The 17023-nt window shown below is 35.1% G+C and overlaps 2 protein-coding genes across 2 annotated transcripts in view; one reads left to right on the forward strand and one right to left on the reverse strand.

Annotated features, from left to right (window-relative positions):
- LOC122814358 overlaps nt 1-8369 on the reverse strand; it is an 862993-nt gene extending 854624 nt beyond the window's left edge. Inside the window, exon 1 of the mRNA XM_044086944.1 lies at nt 7854-8369. The gene's annotated coding sequence lies outside the window, so the exon portion shown is untranslated. The remainder of the gene's footprint in view (nt 1-7853) is intronic.
- A 582-nt stretch (nt 8370-8951) lies between these two features.
- The window catches only part of LOC122813835 (zinc finger protein 668-like), a 73226-nt gene continuing 65154 nt past the window's right edge, over nt 8952-17023 (forward strand). The window contains exon 1 of the mRNA XM_044086366.1: nt 8952-9051. The gene's annotated coding sequence lies outside the window, so the exon portion shown is untranslated. The remainder of the gene's footprint in view (nt 9052-17023) is intronic.

The following is a 17023-nucleotide window of genomic DNA, read 5'->3' on the forward strand; positions in this document are numbered from 1 at the left end:
AATTTAAGCTAGCAACCAAAGACCACTTTAAAAAACATTGGTCCTGCCATTATACTCACCCTCCCTGATTATATTACCTACCTTTATAGTACAGTCAAACTAACTAAAACTTACATTAACTACTTCATCCTATGCTTCCTGTGCAACCTCCAAAGCTTCTTCTATACTCTGCTCTCTTTGAAATTCTTATGCAACCTTTGAAGTTTATGCTACTCTACATACAAACCTTATATTTACTCAACTCTCTTTTTAAACCAAAACATACAACTTATTCTATTTTAACATTCTCCTTTTTGTTTATAGTACTGTTTTATCTGTCAATAACATACATGCATGTCGCTTACGTATTTTAACTACCAAAATTCTCTATTGCTATTTTTATTGCATATCTTTGGAGCTTTTCTCTCCGGGCCTCTGCTGAAAAGGGCAACAGCTCAGCTGAACACTCCCAGTCAACCCATGTAAAATAAAAAAAATAAATAAAAATAGTTCCTTTAGTTTTATACAAGCAGGTCATGCATATTTTTATGAACCAGAGAAGGTTGTGGACAGCAATTAATAAAGAGCTGAAGAATTTTATCTGGGAGGGGAAGCACAAGAGAGTCAAATGGGATAAGCTGACTCTTCCATTTGACCAAGGCAGCCTGGGATTACCCAATTTGAAGGGGAATTTCAGAGCTGCACAGTTAAGGCTTATATATATATATATATATATATATATATATATATATATACACATACATACATACACACACACACATATGTATGTATATGTATATATATATATATATATATATATATATATATATATATATATATATTTTTACCTTTATTTTGTTGAACGTTATGTGCGACATGCAAAACGTCAGAAGTACGGCTGCATAGAACCGCAATGCCGATTCACCATGTGTTTGAAAGACAAATGAGCAAATGCTTTTTTGCCAAACACAGATCAAATGTATTTTCGACATTTGATCCTTTGATAATGTCCGTATTTCTGCATTATGGTTCGCAGAAATTGCTGATTGCAGAAATGGTATTCAATCAATCATTCAAAGGTAAACCACAAATCTCACAAGCAGAAACTTATAATTCAAAGTGGAAAGGGGTGATGATGAGGGAAGCTCAAGAAACAAGGAGAGACTGGGATTTTGGATGCAGAAGCTTAAGGAGAATAACAAAAACATACAGAATATTAGAATACTTTCTGCTACTTTATGAATATAAGAATTAAGCCAACACAGGAATGGAGAAGGGAGACTTTGCCGACAGGGATGACTACATCAAGGGATACAGACAATAGGGAAAGGGGGGGCTGGAATTTATTAGAGAAAACTGATAAAAAAACAAGGTATTGGGAAAAATAATTAAGAGAGGAAAAGGTAATAAATGGGAAGAGGCCAAGAATGTATTTGGACTGCAGGCTAGATATTGCCTTCCCTATCAAGGATTGGTATCAGAGTATTGGCAAACAGAAATAAATAGGGGATCCTAAATGAAAGACAAGCACTGGTAGACTTTTTAGTAGAATCTAGAACAGAAGCTGCTGTTTAAAAAAAAAAAAAAAAGAAGAAGAATTAGTAGAGCATACAAAATACTGCATGCTAACTATAAGAATCAGCGGAAATTAGGATTGGGAAAAGAGATTGGATAAGCAATTCACAAAGAACCAATGGAGGGATATATGTACGTCTCCCAAATATGCAAGAAAGTCTAGAAGATTTACTATCTTTGCTTGGAAGCATTTACATAGTTTTTTTATACCCCAAATAGACCCTAAAGAATTTTTACTCCCGTAGATAGTAAATGTTGGAGGTATGATGGGGAACTAAAAAGGTTATTGGGAACATATTTTCTGGGAGTGCAATGAGCTGGCAGACTTTAAAGATTCCCTGCAGACTGCTCTGTCCAAGATAATGGGTGAGCAAACTGGTGTAACTAAGGAAAGGGTTTTTTTTTGAGGTATGATACAGAGCCGGCATTGCCTAGACATAGTTCGGCCTTGCTGAGTCCAATTATGGTGCCTAATAAAAAAAAACAATTACTTAGAAAATGGAAATCACTGTCTAAACAAGATTTACTAGTAGTAAATCTATTAACAGACATAAAACTGGAATTGGGAACTTCAGAAAAGGGTAGGATCAAATTACATGCAAAAAAATGAGAATAGCAGGAGAAATAAATGCAGAGGAGGAATGAGGTTTAAAAGACAGGATTTGAATGAACTATGCAATATTTGACTGACAATAACTGGATAGATTATAAGTGATGTATAATGTTTGCAACTAAAATTATGTCAATATGGTTTATTTAATTTATATAAATGTATGACTGCCTATGTTATATGTAGTAATTTAGTAAAGATGTTTCTTGTTTAAAATAACACACAATTCCAAATTAAGATCAAAGTACAAGGCTCATCAGGATCAGACAAGCTACCATTAACGTCCATTAATTTGGGAGATCACCAACATGATTAATAAACAAATGCAAATGAGAAGATAACCTACTTCAAATCTGGAAAGTAACTAATACCTCTCACCTCTACAAATTCAGAGCATCAGCTGAATCCAGTAACTACTGTCCTACATCTATACAATATCCTATTTAAAAATGTTCAAATGATAATGAATTATCAGTTTGAGGATTATCTAAACAACTCAACCTCCCCTTCGGCGCACAATATGGCTTCATTTCTAAATGTAATTATGTCAGACAGTGTTGAAATACAGCAGTAGTAATAGAAGGATTATTCCAAGCAGTAGTAATAGAAGGAATATTCCAAACAGTAGTAATGGAAGGAATATTCCAAACAGTAGTAATGGAAGGATTATTCTAATACCTGTCTAATGCTGCTGACACCATAAGTCACATAAGCCATATAAATAATTAATGACCCTGGTTTCTACTCAACACTACAAATCTGTCTGAAACCACCAATAAGAAAAACAGCCACCTAATGACTTGACTAATAAAAGGCATCACACTAAAACTCAAGAGTAGACTTCTACTTTTTATTCTGCATGTTAATCTTACATAATGACACAGTGGGCAAGCGAATGTTGTATAAAATGTAGATGACCAGGCTCTTCGCTGCACTGGTACAAACTAAGAGAAGCAGAAAAACAACTCTACCCAGGCTTACCATCACCGGACTCAAAATGCATCTAAGAATGACTCCACCTTATTTTGTTCTAGCCACTCAAAATATACAGCCATCAAACAAGAAATAAAATCTCAACTAATAATGCCATACACAAAAATATTTATAGATCAATATTAAATGATTCTCAATGCTGGAACAAATGCTCTGTTGTAAAAAAAAAATTGCAATATAACACTAGGCAGTTTATACAGCTCCAGCAATTGCAGAGGGCCACAATTAAGACCAAGTAGTCACCTCACATACATATTTAGGACGTGTATGACTGTTACTTACACTGGTGTTATCAGACACCCCATTAAAAATGTTCAGACAAATATAAGCCTGCCAAGTTCATCCTGGGTAGCCACACACTTGCTCTCCAGTGTACCCTCCTGCAAAATCTATTCTGGCCAACTTTCAAAGACAAGCAGCACTGTTTTGTGCAACCCAGTGCCTGCAAATTCCTGTTCTCTCAAACCACCCTTCCCCTCGACTACTACAACTTGAATCAGTTTTCGAAGACTATATAGAACATAACTTCCATCTGATTTAAAAGGCCTGGAAATGTTTCATAGACTCAAAAAGAAACCAAGTCAACAATATATAAAGTAATCTATATATAAAGCAGCATATCATATACATTGCTTCCTTTCTTCTATGTTTAGTTGCAATGCAACATTACTCAAAAGAAATCTTTGCATAAACCTGAAGGTTCAAAATTTTACTCAATGCACACATATAACTGTAAACGTTACACATGATTATTATAAATAACAGCAATCTACGCCTATGGATTAGAGTTCATATGTGCCTGCAGACATGAGTGCTGTTTAATATCAAACCATACATAAACATATGTAGAGTTTATGACATCAAGTGTATTAATTATGATCAACAAAACCGCTTTTCAATATACAAAATCATTAATACTAAATAATTAGGTGGTTATCTTCACTTTACACATCTAGCACAGTAGTGACAGCAATGGTATAAACAGTGAAGTTGTATGCACCTATTATTTTTGATACACAATACGGACCATTTGTGTTTTTAATTTCTTAAGACATTAGCTTACTTAGATAGCAGCAAATAAATGCATACAAAATATTTCTACAAAATTCAATATGAGACTTGCATTTTTCTCACTTAATGAATTTGTGCTGTATTTCTAATCACATGGTTTTACTTTACATGTGTTGGCTTTTGCATTAGAGCTTTTCTTGACGTGTCTTCAATGAAAATGGGCCAAAATCCAGCTGGACAGCCTTGGTAATAAAACACATGTAAATAAACGGTTATACAATGTTCATGCAAAACTATAGATTGTGAGCCTATAAGTTTTCTGCTGCCTTCACATTTTAAATGAAACTGTCATTTTTACAGCTCACTGGCAGTTTTGCATGCACTGTAAAGGGAGGGATTTCAAACTGTTTTTACAATAAAGTAGGGGCCAAAATTACTGCTACTGTACAAATAAAGATTTTATGTACAGTATGCAATCTGATTACAGCAATGTTTCTCAGTTATGCAAAATGATGGGTCCAAGACAATCATCCTACAAATACCACTCCAGCAACTCTGGTAAACATACAAAAAAAGACTGCAACAATGTAAATAAGTGTAGGTCCATCTGGCAGAGAAATGCAAAAATGCGCATATTTATAAAACTATGAAAACTGTTATACTTTTATTTCAAATCTTGATAGACAAACCACGTGTCTAATTTAAAATTATAAACAAAAATTGCAAAATTAGTCAAATTTTTAAGTGAATGAGAAAAACCACCACAGACGTCTCCAACTTGATCAGCTGTTTTTATTCAGTGATCATCTCCTACAGTACACAACAAAATAATATAAAGATGAATTTTTAGACTTCTTTTATTTAGGAGCTTATGAGAGTTTCAGTTTATTTTACTTCCGAATCAGAACTTCCAGACGACTATTAGAACAATCTAGCAAAGGCAGAACATTAGTAATTTTTACAGTAATATTACTTTACATGATTACAAAGCATATTAAATTAGATTAGACCAGTACTAGACTAACTGCCCTTTTGAGCCATTTTACACCTAGACAATTACTCCTTGGGAGAATCAAACCCTGGGCCTTGTGTTTCTACGGTAAACACCTTAACCATTATACTGTACAGTATCACATTAGTTACTCAGTTTAACTGCAGTTGAAGCTATACTTATTCTTTCTTGGTATTGCTTTACTGTGAGAATACTCACTAACGCAAAATATTTTTATCTTTGGTTTTTATCTGGCTCTCACACAGTCGCAAAATCGTTTTATCATATGTTTTCATCTACCTTCTCCCACAATCTCCCTACCTTGAGGTAATAATGAAGTGTTCAGTAGGACCACACTCTTCATAGCAATACTCTTAGAGATCGTAAAACAGCATCAGGACTTCACACTTCAGCTACAAAGGTTACAATGCAGTTTTGCACAATATTAAATAATGGAAAGAATAGTATGCGGCATAAATGGAAACTAAGTAAAATGTATCACTTTATCAACAGCTTTAAAAGTTTATCTTTTTTTTATACTTGGCAGTATTGTTTTTACGTAACTAGAGAGATCAACTTTAATAACAATAGAAGCTGCTTGATGTACAGATCCTGCATTCCCAACTGAAAGCCTACATATTCAAGAAACAGCCTTTGTTTTGTATTGCACATTCCTGCACTTTGTACTTTTAACAACATAACATTATATTGCTCAACTTCTTCCAGCAAGAAATCTGGATGAAACCAAAAATAATGGGGGACACAGGGCCAATAATCATAGCAGATTTGAATTATTGCTCTTATAAACTTAGAAAATTGTAAGAACAACAGGTGTTCTGTTGACATGCATTTTTCTGACGTCTGAAACTCTGTCATTTACTGGACTTCAGTCCTCAATGGTTTGCCAGAAAAAAAAAAAATTTAATGAGGAATATAGCATGACACAAAAATTTAATTCTGCAAAAATTTGCACATTTGAGGACTATGCATAACACCTTTAGCAGACCATTCTACAAATGTACTGCTTTCTCAAAGATGTCCACATTAACAACTGCATTACACATGCACACTAGTTCTAATTATTTAACACTGCAAACAAGCATTACACAGCAGAACATTTGGTCTTCAATGCTGTCTAGCCAGCCTATCAATGACAGAGTACTAGATGAAAAGCTGCACACTGCAAATAATGAAAATTTTGTAGACTGCCTTTTTTTTTTAAACAAAAGGCAATATAAAAGTGTTTGCTCAATTAGCATTTGTGGTGTAGTCACATTTTAGGTGGATGCCTGGTACAGACCTGACTAAGTGCATTTCAAGTTGCCCTGCACACTATATACGAAAACAACGGCAGCTGAAAAAATGTGCACAACTTACAACATTCTTTCAAAATTTGACTTTAACATGGAGTGTGGCAAAAAGTTAACCAACAGTTATCTACTTTAACGTGGAGTGTGGCAAACAGATGAATGACAGTATCTACTAATACATTACTGATTTAATGCTTTGAATACATACACAAATTTAAGATGCCAGTAAAGAGGAGGGTGCTAAAACTACCATTTACTCCTTGCTATACAAGCTTAAAGAATCTATCCTAAGGGCAGCTACTATCCCCCCCCCCCCCCCCCACACACACACACACACTAACCTGACCAGCTAACAGTGTTTAAGCAAGCTATCCTGTGCAGCATAACATTATTTGCCTGTGAGGGCTGGGGCCCTGCTAGGCACAACATTTTAACTTGAGCACTAACTCAAAAATCTGCAAACATTTGAAAACTTTCAAGTTAATGCTCATGGTGAAGTGTCCAGATATCCACAACTTAATAAACATAATGGTGTACATAGCAAAAAACAAGTAAACATTATGTTGTACAAGACATGTTGTCTGTCAGGCAAATTAACTTAAGTAATGAGTCTTGAATAAATTGTGCTAAAATGCTGGGTTTGTACTAACCTGTTTGTACCACTTGATTACAATCAAAATACAGTATACAGAAAGCAGTGCTCTAAAATACAGAATGCCTCTGTCTGTACAGCTGTCATACATGTGATGTCACTGTACTTTCAATCAAAGATCAAGGTGCCACTTGCAAAGGAAGTGTGCAAGGGGTGGGTTTTGCAACAGAGCATCTCAGGAAGAGGCACTGAAAACTTTCCCTGGACCAGTTCACTTGTCTGATAAGCAAATGTACTTTTTCCTCAGATGTGTACATATATTATATAGCTCTAAATTCTTACACTATTATGGCTTGTGAAGTAAACTCTAAATCCAATTAACTATACTCTGTTGCATCTATCTTAAGTTTTTACAGAGGCAGGGTCTCCAAAATTGCCTTCAGTACTCCAGTTCGGTTCTCAACCATCTGTACGCAAAGATATCAGCGTTTCTGGATACACCTTTACTAGGCGTTAAAAAGCCAAATATACCTTACCTGGTGGAACTTGGAAAGAGATATGACACAATATCTACATCAAACACAAAACAGCAAAAACACATGAAGCGTCTTATAACGTGTAAGAAAAGTTGGTATACATTAGTCATCTTAAAACACATTGCGGTGTACTACATGTCTATGCAAACGTACTAGCGAATAAAAGAATGACAATGACAGAATACGGAGACAATGTATAAAGCAAATCCACCACACACACACACACATGAAAAATAAATAAATAAAAAAATCTCACCTCGTGTTCAAAAGAAACACTAAAGAAAGTCCCAGCCGCTCGACAATACATAATATATAAATCCTCATACATAAATTATTTGCATTACTATAATATTTAAAAAAATACACCGAACGAAGCACCGGTTAAGATTCGTTAAAAAAATAAATAAATACACGTACAAATATATATTTCCAGAGTTTAGAAAAAATAAAAACGAGCATTATTTTCTGTTCCAAATCCTATCCTTTAATACGGACACTTGTGAAATGAAGGCCCGACTGCAAACCTCGAGAGAAAATAGAAAAACAAACAAATCAGAAACAAGTAGACGGCAAGAAAAAAAAATCAAAAGAAAGGAGAGTCGTCGGACCAGGATGCTTCCGCGGCCTAAATTTACCCTGGATATATTTTTATCTGTTTTTTATAATTTGACCGTCAGAACCGTTATGTAGCTATTATTATTTTATTTCTATTTTATCATCCGTTATATATTTTTTTATTATTTTACTCTCCCGTTCTTTATTTGTCCGTCGGAGTATAAACACTTCCTTTGTTGCTAAGGAACAGGAAATGTGTCACATTCCAAAGGACCCCCTACTCACTCTGCCAACAATGTAAATATTCCGTATTTTGATGAAACTAAGATTAGTGTTCCTATAGTGACATTAAATAACAAGTTCCAAAAAAGACATATGGCAATTTCTTTACACACTCGCAAGGCCTGTTAATGGTTTATTTAAATATACGCTTCTATGTCCGCCTCGTTAGAAGTTCAAAGGCTATTATTATGCATTTCACCATACCTCGTAACCAACTTCCATACTTATTCGGAAAATAAGAAGCTAGAAGAAAATAGAAGACTATCCCCGCCCTAGTGTGCCAGCATTGTAAATCATTCCCTCTAGAACAACGGTAAAACAGAAGATTCCTAGCCGTGGTTAAAACAACATATTTATTTGTCATTCTAAGTACAGAAAACAAATACAAATGGGATTGGGTTACACATGGCACAGCTCTCCGTTTAGTTTTATGTATATTTATGAACTCTTAATACTTAACTCTTTTTTTATAGTAGTATGCTTACTACTTCCTGGTTCCTCCCCTGAGGTCCTAAAGCCAGCCATTTGCTTTCTCGATGTGAATAAGTGAAAGGCAGCCATTATACTTTGCTATATTTTCGCACTGAATAGCTTGTAGAGCAAAATTATAACCTGAGGTAAGGGAAGCAGCAAATGCATGGACTCTTGAAATATGTACTAGGGTTAGGACTTTGCTACATGATGTGTTTTCTTCTTTTTCTTTTCCCTGTTACGTTTCTTTTTAACATGAGACGTGTATATTTATTTGTGTTGCTTGGTCCTAAAGCCAGCCATTTTGCTTTCTGTAAAAAAAAAAAATAATTCGGTAGCCATGAGTGTCAAACCTGAATACAATTTGTTGAAGAGTGTATGTGTGTGTGTGAGAGAGAAAGGAGTGCCAGTGTAGTGCATTTGTAGTTTGCATTTTCATTAATTTTATTGTTCTAGATTGTTACCTTGCTTTGAGTTCATTGTTAGCTTCCTTGCCCTTGGTCCTAAAGCCTACCAAGTTGCTTTCATAACATGTAGTTTGTGGGCATACTGTTAAGATCGATGTCTACCTCTCAACTGTACAGATTTTTGCCTCATATTTTTCAGTCTGTTCCTTAAAACATTTGTGGTTTTCCTGGCAAATTACTGAGGATTAAAGCCACTCATTTGAGTTGCAGACTTCATATTATTTGTAAAATGCACGCTAATTCAAAACGTGTCATTCCAGCAACTTTTTTAAGTTTGTAAGAGCAATATTTAAAATCTTTCCCAATTTTTGAGTCTTTGGCCCCCCAAAAATTAGGCTTTGTCCAGATTTCTTGTACTAAGAGGTTGAAAGGTATGTCATTGTAAGAGTTATATTATATGCAAATTATTTTCAGAAAAGAAAGAAAGAAGTTCACTTAAACTAGATAAAATAATATTTTGTGTGTGTCTATATCATACCTCTAAACTATCCAGATTTTTGCCACAAACTTTCGGTGTGCTCCCCATACAATTTTTCTGGTACATCAGTGAGGATTGAAGTTATACATGAGTGACGGACTTCATATCTTTCAGAAAATGCATGCTAATACAAAAGCAACATTTTAAGTTTTAAAGAGCAGTATTTAAAATATTTTCCTATTTTGCCCCCTTGATTATTTTAGGCTTGTTCTAGATTTCTTATGCCAAGATGTTGAGAGGTATGGAGCATATGAATACGTGATTTATTTTGGAGGAGGATTGGATTGCTTACCTTAAATTTAGCAAGTACTGTATACCGAGGTGCTTTGAAAGCCACATTAAGTTAAGTGTTTTTTGTGTTCGATATGGCATTCATTCAGGAATGTATTATTTCTTCAGCTGATTTCTTATGTCCAAAACTGGCCTCATTCTTAAAAAATATAGATGTATAACTATAAGCAATTGTAAGCAATTGCTAAATATTTTTACAGTTTAACTGTAGAGGCATGTAACATTTATTTGTTTCCTACAGAGAAAGTATATTTATTTGTATAATATTGATTTATTTTATGCTGGCGGCATTCGTACTTCCATTACCGTGAGCAGTTCTGTGACCTTGTTGTCTTGAAGTTATTAACAATAAATGTTCAGTTTGGAGGTGAGCGACAGAAATATTTTTAGTATGCACTAGAGACTATATAAAGTGAGCTTAGAAGAGTTTAACATTTATTTATTTATTTGTCATTTGTTAACCGGGTTAGTCCAACTGAGCCAGTGGCCCATTTTCAGTGGAGACCTGAGGAGAAAAGCTCCAGACAGTTATTACAAAGTTACAAAAAAGAAAAACATCTGACAATGAATTTTTATGCAAACATTACAATAATGTGCTTTACATGAGAACGTTAGAAATTTATAAAAGGCCTGATAATGAAGTTTACATAAACAGTACAATAATGTGTATAACATGCAGTACAAAAGTTAGAATTTTTTTAAATCAACAAAAAGAGAAAGAGAAGCAAATGAGATAGGATACTTGCAATAGGTGGGTGTTAAAAGTGTGAAAGGTGGCAAGGTGGGATTTAAGTGGGTTCATTTCAGTGGCAGGTGTTGGTATTTAGAAGAAAAGTTTTAAGTTCAGATTTAAAGAGATTTATGTTAGTAATGATTCGGATGTTAAGGGGTAGTTTGTTCCATGCATGGGAAATACTGTAGTTTACCAATGTTTTTGCTTGGTTTATAGATGTCCAGAAGGAGCTGGTCATTTAGTCTTGATGAACAAATATACCAGATGGGATATGACAGATAAAATGAACAAATATACCAGATGGGATATGACAGATAAAATGGTTTACTTCAGGGGTCCATAGAGTTTTAAGTAGGTGCTATTTAAATAAAAAGTGATGTAAGTTAATGTAATGTTATGTTGATGTAAGTTAACTATGGCATGATCCCAGTTATTTTCATTAGGGATAGATAATGCCAATCTATAAACAAATGGGATAAGTTATAGCACATATAGGGAAATTGGCTAGGTTTAAAATGGCACAAGCAGCTAGCCTAGTAGTTACCTGTGAACCTGTAACCTATAAGAACATAAGACATAATTTGTTGTTGCAAGACGTTTGACTCTGAAGGTATGGACAAAGGTATTATTTCACTTGAATGGAGGCATCTGATCTAAACTGTCTTGAAAAAGCTGTAGATTCACAAACTAACAGAATTTAAGAATGTGTGGGATAAATGTAAGGTAATATTTTATGTGACTGACAGAAAAAGAGAAGACATTTATTGTTAGTTAAGTATCACTTGCAGTTTGTCAATAGGCAAAAAAATAACAGATTAAGAGGAACAGGTTGTTTGTATCTGCTGTTGTATTCCTTGTTTCTGGGACTGTAAAGCCACACTTAACATTTCAGTTGTAGTATCTTTCTAGAGTGTGCTGTATGTCATAGGTTTTGCAGTGATCTTTGGGGAATTTAATTGGAGATGCTTGCATATGTTCATAAGTTTGCCTCTGAAACACATATGCAGTTAGTGATAATAATATTGATTTTAACCTATAGTTATTGGACACTTTAATCTCAGAACAATCTCAGATAATTTCAGTCCACCCATACTCTGAGCCTTCATTGAGCTTCTCGTGTGTGCAAAATGCAATAGGGCAGAAGTATTTTGAAAGTACCCTCCACCTCTAAATAGAGAGTAGGGCAGCTTAATATTTTTACTAGTAACATCTGCAGTATTCTTTTCCCAAGTTGAATCGCTTTCCGTTCATTTATATTATAAGTTAAAACAGCTTCTATTGGCATAAAGTAAAGGTGTAGTTTATAAAGTAATAAGCATTAAGTGCTTACTATGTTCTGTACTATGAGTTTATTTATTTATTTTATGTTTGAGTGACATTCTTTGAACTAGCAGCATTTCTTTAATGTTTTGCATCCACAGGAGACAAGAATTAAGTATATGAAGTGCCTGTTTTTTACTTGTGTGAGATGGTAGCTGTATATGGTTTAACTACACACTTGAATGAAATGCACACGTGTTAACCTGCATTAGTTTTTCATGTGTATGTGTGACACACTGATGCATGTATGACTACAGAAAATGTTTAGTATCATGTCAGGCATTGAGTGCAAAGGACTAATTCTCTGAACTGTTAATGAGCTGTTTATTGTGCCCATAGTACTGGCTTTGATTCCTTCTACCTGCATTTCCCCACGGTGTGACTCTGAATAAGTCCCTTAACCAGACAGTCCACCCGGGTCACCTCTGAAAAGGGACAGCTGTGTTCAGTGGGTTTACCTGGTCAGGAAATAAATAGATAAATGCTAGATGACCTGTGAGTGGCTTTATAAGAATTTAGGAGGCAAAATAAGGAGGATGTATAAAGTAGCACTCATGTAAACTTTTGCAGAATAATAATAATATCAGAAATGATGATGGGGTTTTATGGTTCTTGGAAAATGTTTAGGTATATAATGTTTAGGTATACAATATTTAGGATGTAATGATTCCAATAGTTTTAGCTTTTGCACAAAAGCAGTAATTTTGACAGGCACAAAATGAGGGCAGTGTTATTGTAGGAATATTACATTTTAGAGGGATGGAAACTCGGATAGATGTGGGGACCATTTGGAGTATTACAAAAATTGTATATTATGTAATATAATATAATATAATATAATAATATTTTTCTTTTATTATATTAGAACATTTTAACCACCTGCTTCAGAATTGTGCAGTCAAACACTCTTGCTGTGTTGATGAGGCCATAACAAGGCCGAAATATGCATATCCACAGCTAGTAGGGTTTAGCTTTATTGGCCTGAAATTGTCCATTAAAAAGAAATAAGTCATGGGCATCCAGAATCGGCATATAGCTGAAACACGTGATGTTCATAAGGGTCATTTGTATATATCCCATGTGCTTCTGATACAAGAGGTCTGAGAGGTCACTCAGTGGAAGTTGTAGCCTGGCTGGAGTTTTCATTTAGGTTTTACTAATTGTTTTTTCTGTGTGACCTCCTTACTCTATGTTTTAGTTTGTTAGTTGGGATATTTTGCAGTCACCCTAATGGTAATGGGCATCAGCTGGGTGTAACAGCCCTGGGTTTCTTATGCTTAGTCAAGCACTTTGCTTGTGCTGTGCTGATGAGGCCATAACAAGGCTGAAATATGCATATCCGCAGCTAGTGGGGTATGGCTTTATTGGCCTGAAATTGTCCATTGAAACGACTTAAAAAGAAATAGATCATGGGCATTCAGAATTGCCATATAGCTGAAACACCTGATGTTCATAAGGGTACTAGGCTAATGGCTTATATAAGCCTAGCCCAAGAAGATTCCCTGGCAGCATGCCCAAAGTTGGTTCCCAGTGCCCCTGTCAAGCAAGGCCTCTTAAGTGATCCCCAGGGTGAACTTCCTAGTGCCCATCCGCTCATCAAGATTTCTCTTAAAGAGGGCCAGTGAAGTGCTCTGCTTGATGTGAATGGGAAGTTTGTTACAGAGTATGGGAAGTCTCATTTAGTTTTTACACATGAGTTTGGCTTTTTTAAATTTTACAATATTGCTTTCTGGTATTTAGTACATTATCTGTTGTGTTTAAGTCTGGTGGGATCAGTGCTCTACCCTGATAAACAAATTAAAAATAAATATGCCATCACATAGGCTAGAAGTAGTAGTTACAACTCAGACTTTTATGAGTTCAGAATCATTATTTTGGTTATTGGTATGGATAGTAAGATACATGCGGTGAAGATGTTTCTAGTCCCTGTAGTTTTATAGGTTCATAGGTTGATACTAGGCTATCTGCCCTAGGGCATTTATAAGCCTAGCCAGAGTGTGTTTGGCTTTCGCCACCCTTTTAGATTAGTTGACTGTGCCTCTGTATAATAGGTCACAGAAGATAGCCCTTTTAAGGTTTTGTATACAGGTCAGGTATGTTTTTATCAACCAGTGAAGTTATGGACCATAGTTAATAAAGAGTTGAAGGACTCTATTTGGGAGTGTGAATTAAGTGGGAAATCTCCTCATACAATAAGGTGATTTAGGATTGCCTGATTTGAAGAGATACTTTGGAGCTGCATTGTTAAGGCTCATGTTTGTAACACAAGCAGAAAGTTACAAATCAAAGAGGAAAAGCATGATTATGAAATCAGGGGAATTCAAGAAATGAGGGAATAGGATTTTTGGTATAGGGCTTTAAGGAAAACTTTAACAACAACCGTACAAATTGTATTTGAAGTAACAGAAAGTTTTCTGAGAACTAAGCCATCACGAGAATGGAGAAAGGAGATTTTACCAATTGGAATGATTGTAAATAAGGGCATAGAAAGTAAGGCAAGAAGGGGCTGGAATTTATTGAAGAAAACTAGCAAATGAATCAAGGTATTGGAAACAAATAACTGGAGACTGAGGCCAAGAGGAAGTTTGGACTGCAGGTTAGAGACTGCTTTCCCTACCAGGAATTGATAAGCGAGTGTAGGCAAAGAGAAAGGAGTAGAGCAGTGTTAAGTGGGAAAAAAATCTCTAGTTGAGTTTTTAGTGGAGCCTAGAACAGAAGCTGCTGTTTAAATAAGGAATAATTAATATGGCATATAAAACATTGAATGATGACTATTAAACAATCAGAAGAGGTTCGAAAAGATCGCTGAAAGAGAAAAAGTATACAAAGGAACAGTGGGAGGACATTTGTGTGGCTTCCAAGTATGCAGCAAAGTCTAGAAAGTTTATTATTATATTTTTTGCATGGAAGTGTTTGCATGGGTATTTTATACCCCAGACAAACTTCAGAGAAATTTTTCTCCGGTAGATAGTAATTGCTATAGGTATGATGAGAAAGAAAGGTAATTGGGAATGTGTATTTTGGGAATGTAATGAGTTGACATATTTTAAAAATTCCCTGCAGAGTACTTTGTCAGAAACATTGGGGGAGCAGATGGTTTATATCTAAAGAAATGAATATTTTGAGCTGGGATGTAAGCTCTGAATTGCCTAGATATAGTAAAGCCTTTTTAATGCAGTTATCTGCCAAAAAAGCAATTACTAGAAAATGGAAGTTAATCTCTAAAGCAACCATAGCTGAACTACTGGATTTTGTGAAGGAAATAAAATTAAATGACAGTGGGATATTAAGAAATATGAAGGAGAAAATTGCATAGAAATAAATGGAACTTGTAGGAACAGGGCATACAGAGCAGTGCTCGGGAGAAATGAAAATTGAGAGGACAGGACTTGAGCAGTTTATGTAATGTTGGAGTGAATAATAATTGTTAAAAAGAAAAAAGAAAACTTGTAGTACATGAAGCTAATGAACGTGTTTAAAATGGTTTGTATACTTTTCTATAACTGTATGTGTACCAATGTTCAAAATGGTTAGGTCAATGATTGCAGCTGCAAAGTCAATAAAATGCTTTAAAACTAGGTAATGATTGATTTTTAGTTTTTTAAGTTTGTGTTAATCAGAGGTGATCAATCTGTAACACTGCAGTTAGAAAACATAGCTTGGGACTAAATTTCAGAGTCTGAAGAAAAGCTTAATGAATACGCTGCTGTTTTGAGCCTAAAGTTCAAGTGAAAGTTAAAGATGCTGTATGAGAGATGGCCAGTAACAGTAATCAAAGGTTGTCATTGGCAAAATGTAAACTGGCTGTCTTCTCAGGGATAGTCAAATAAGAAGCAAATAAAAGTAGTGCCAGTGCAGATCACTGGAGAGCGAGTATCGTAGTAAGTATTCTAACCACAGTGTACTGTATATGTACATAAAGTTATGTCAGGGAGGTGACAACCCTGAAACCCTGACTGTAAAAAGAAACATATAGCACGCCAACCCCCAACCAGGTTATTTGGGGATGTAACAAATTGGAAAATAATGTTAACCAATTAGTGATGCTAGACATTAGGGCTGCATACAAGTTTCAAGCTATGATGAAAAACAGAGTGCAGTCGTCCTTCAGTAAAGTCATTTAGCTGCTGCAGCTGGGTTTCTCTTAGCAGTTTAGTGGAGAAGATAAAGGCTTTACAATCCTAACAAGCTTCATACTGAAATCTTGGCTTTGAGACCATCAGCCGCTGTATGCCTACTGATGTGACTCAGAGCAAGTTACTTATTAATCAGTCAGTGCTCTCATGTGTCCCCTGAAAAGAAGCCCCTGTGTCTGGTGTGTTTGCCTAATTAACAAATGAAAATAAATATCTCAACCACAACTAGAGCAAAGAGGCACATTCACATCCAAAACCTCATATGTCACATTTCAAGGTAAGGCTACATGAAACAAGTGTACAGAAGAGAGGTGGGGGGTGCCACCACAGTCTAAATGGATTTAAAAGCATTGTACCTTCACATCACTGTATATATATAGTATACATTTCCAATCCGTTTACAAAAGTAAGAATACTGACAAAAGCAGGGATATCACAAGTTAACATGGTATGTACTTAGCAGTACAGTAGAAGGTACCTGTTGTTTGTAATTGTTATTAAATGCACCAAAATATGGATGAATAATATTATGAAGTTAACATGGTTGGTTGAGAAGGATAGTTTAATGCAGTCACACAAGACATATCATTATCATTATTATCTTCTGTATGTTTACATGAGGTCTAGGTGTTGTACATATCATTATCATTATTATCTTCTGTATGTTTACATGAGGTCTAGGTGTTGTACATA

This window comes from Protopterus annectens, chromosome 10.part0, assembly GCF_019279795.1.
Source record: "Protopterus annectens isolate FY-2018-M chromosome 10.part0, PAN1.0, whole genome shotgun sequence".
NCBI lineage: Eukaryota > Metazoa > Chordata > Ceratodontiformes > Protopteridae > Protopterus > Protopterus annectens.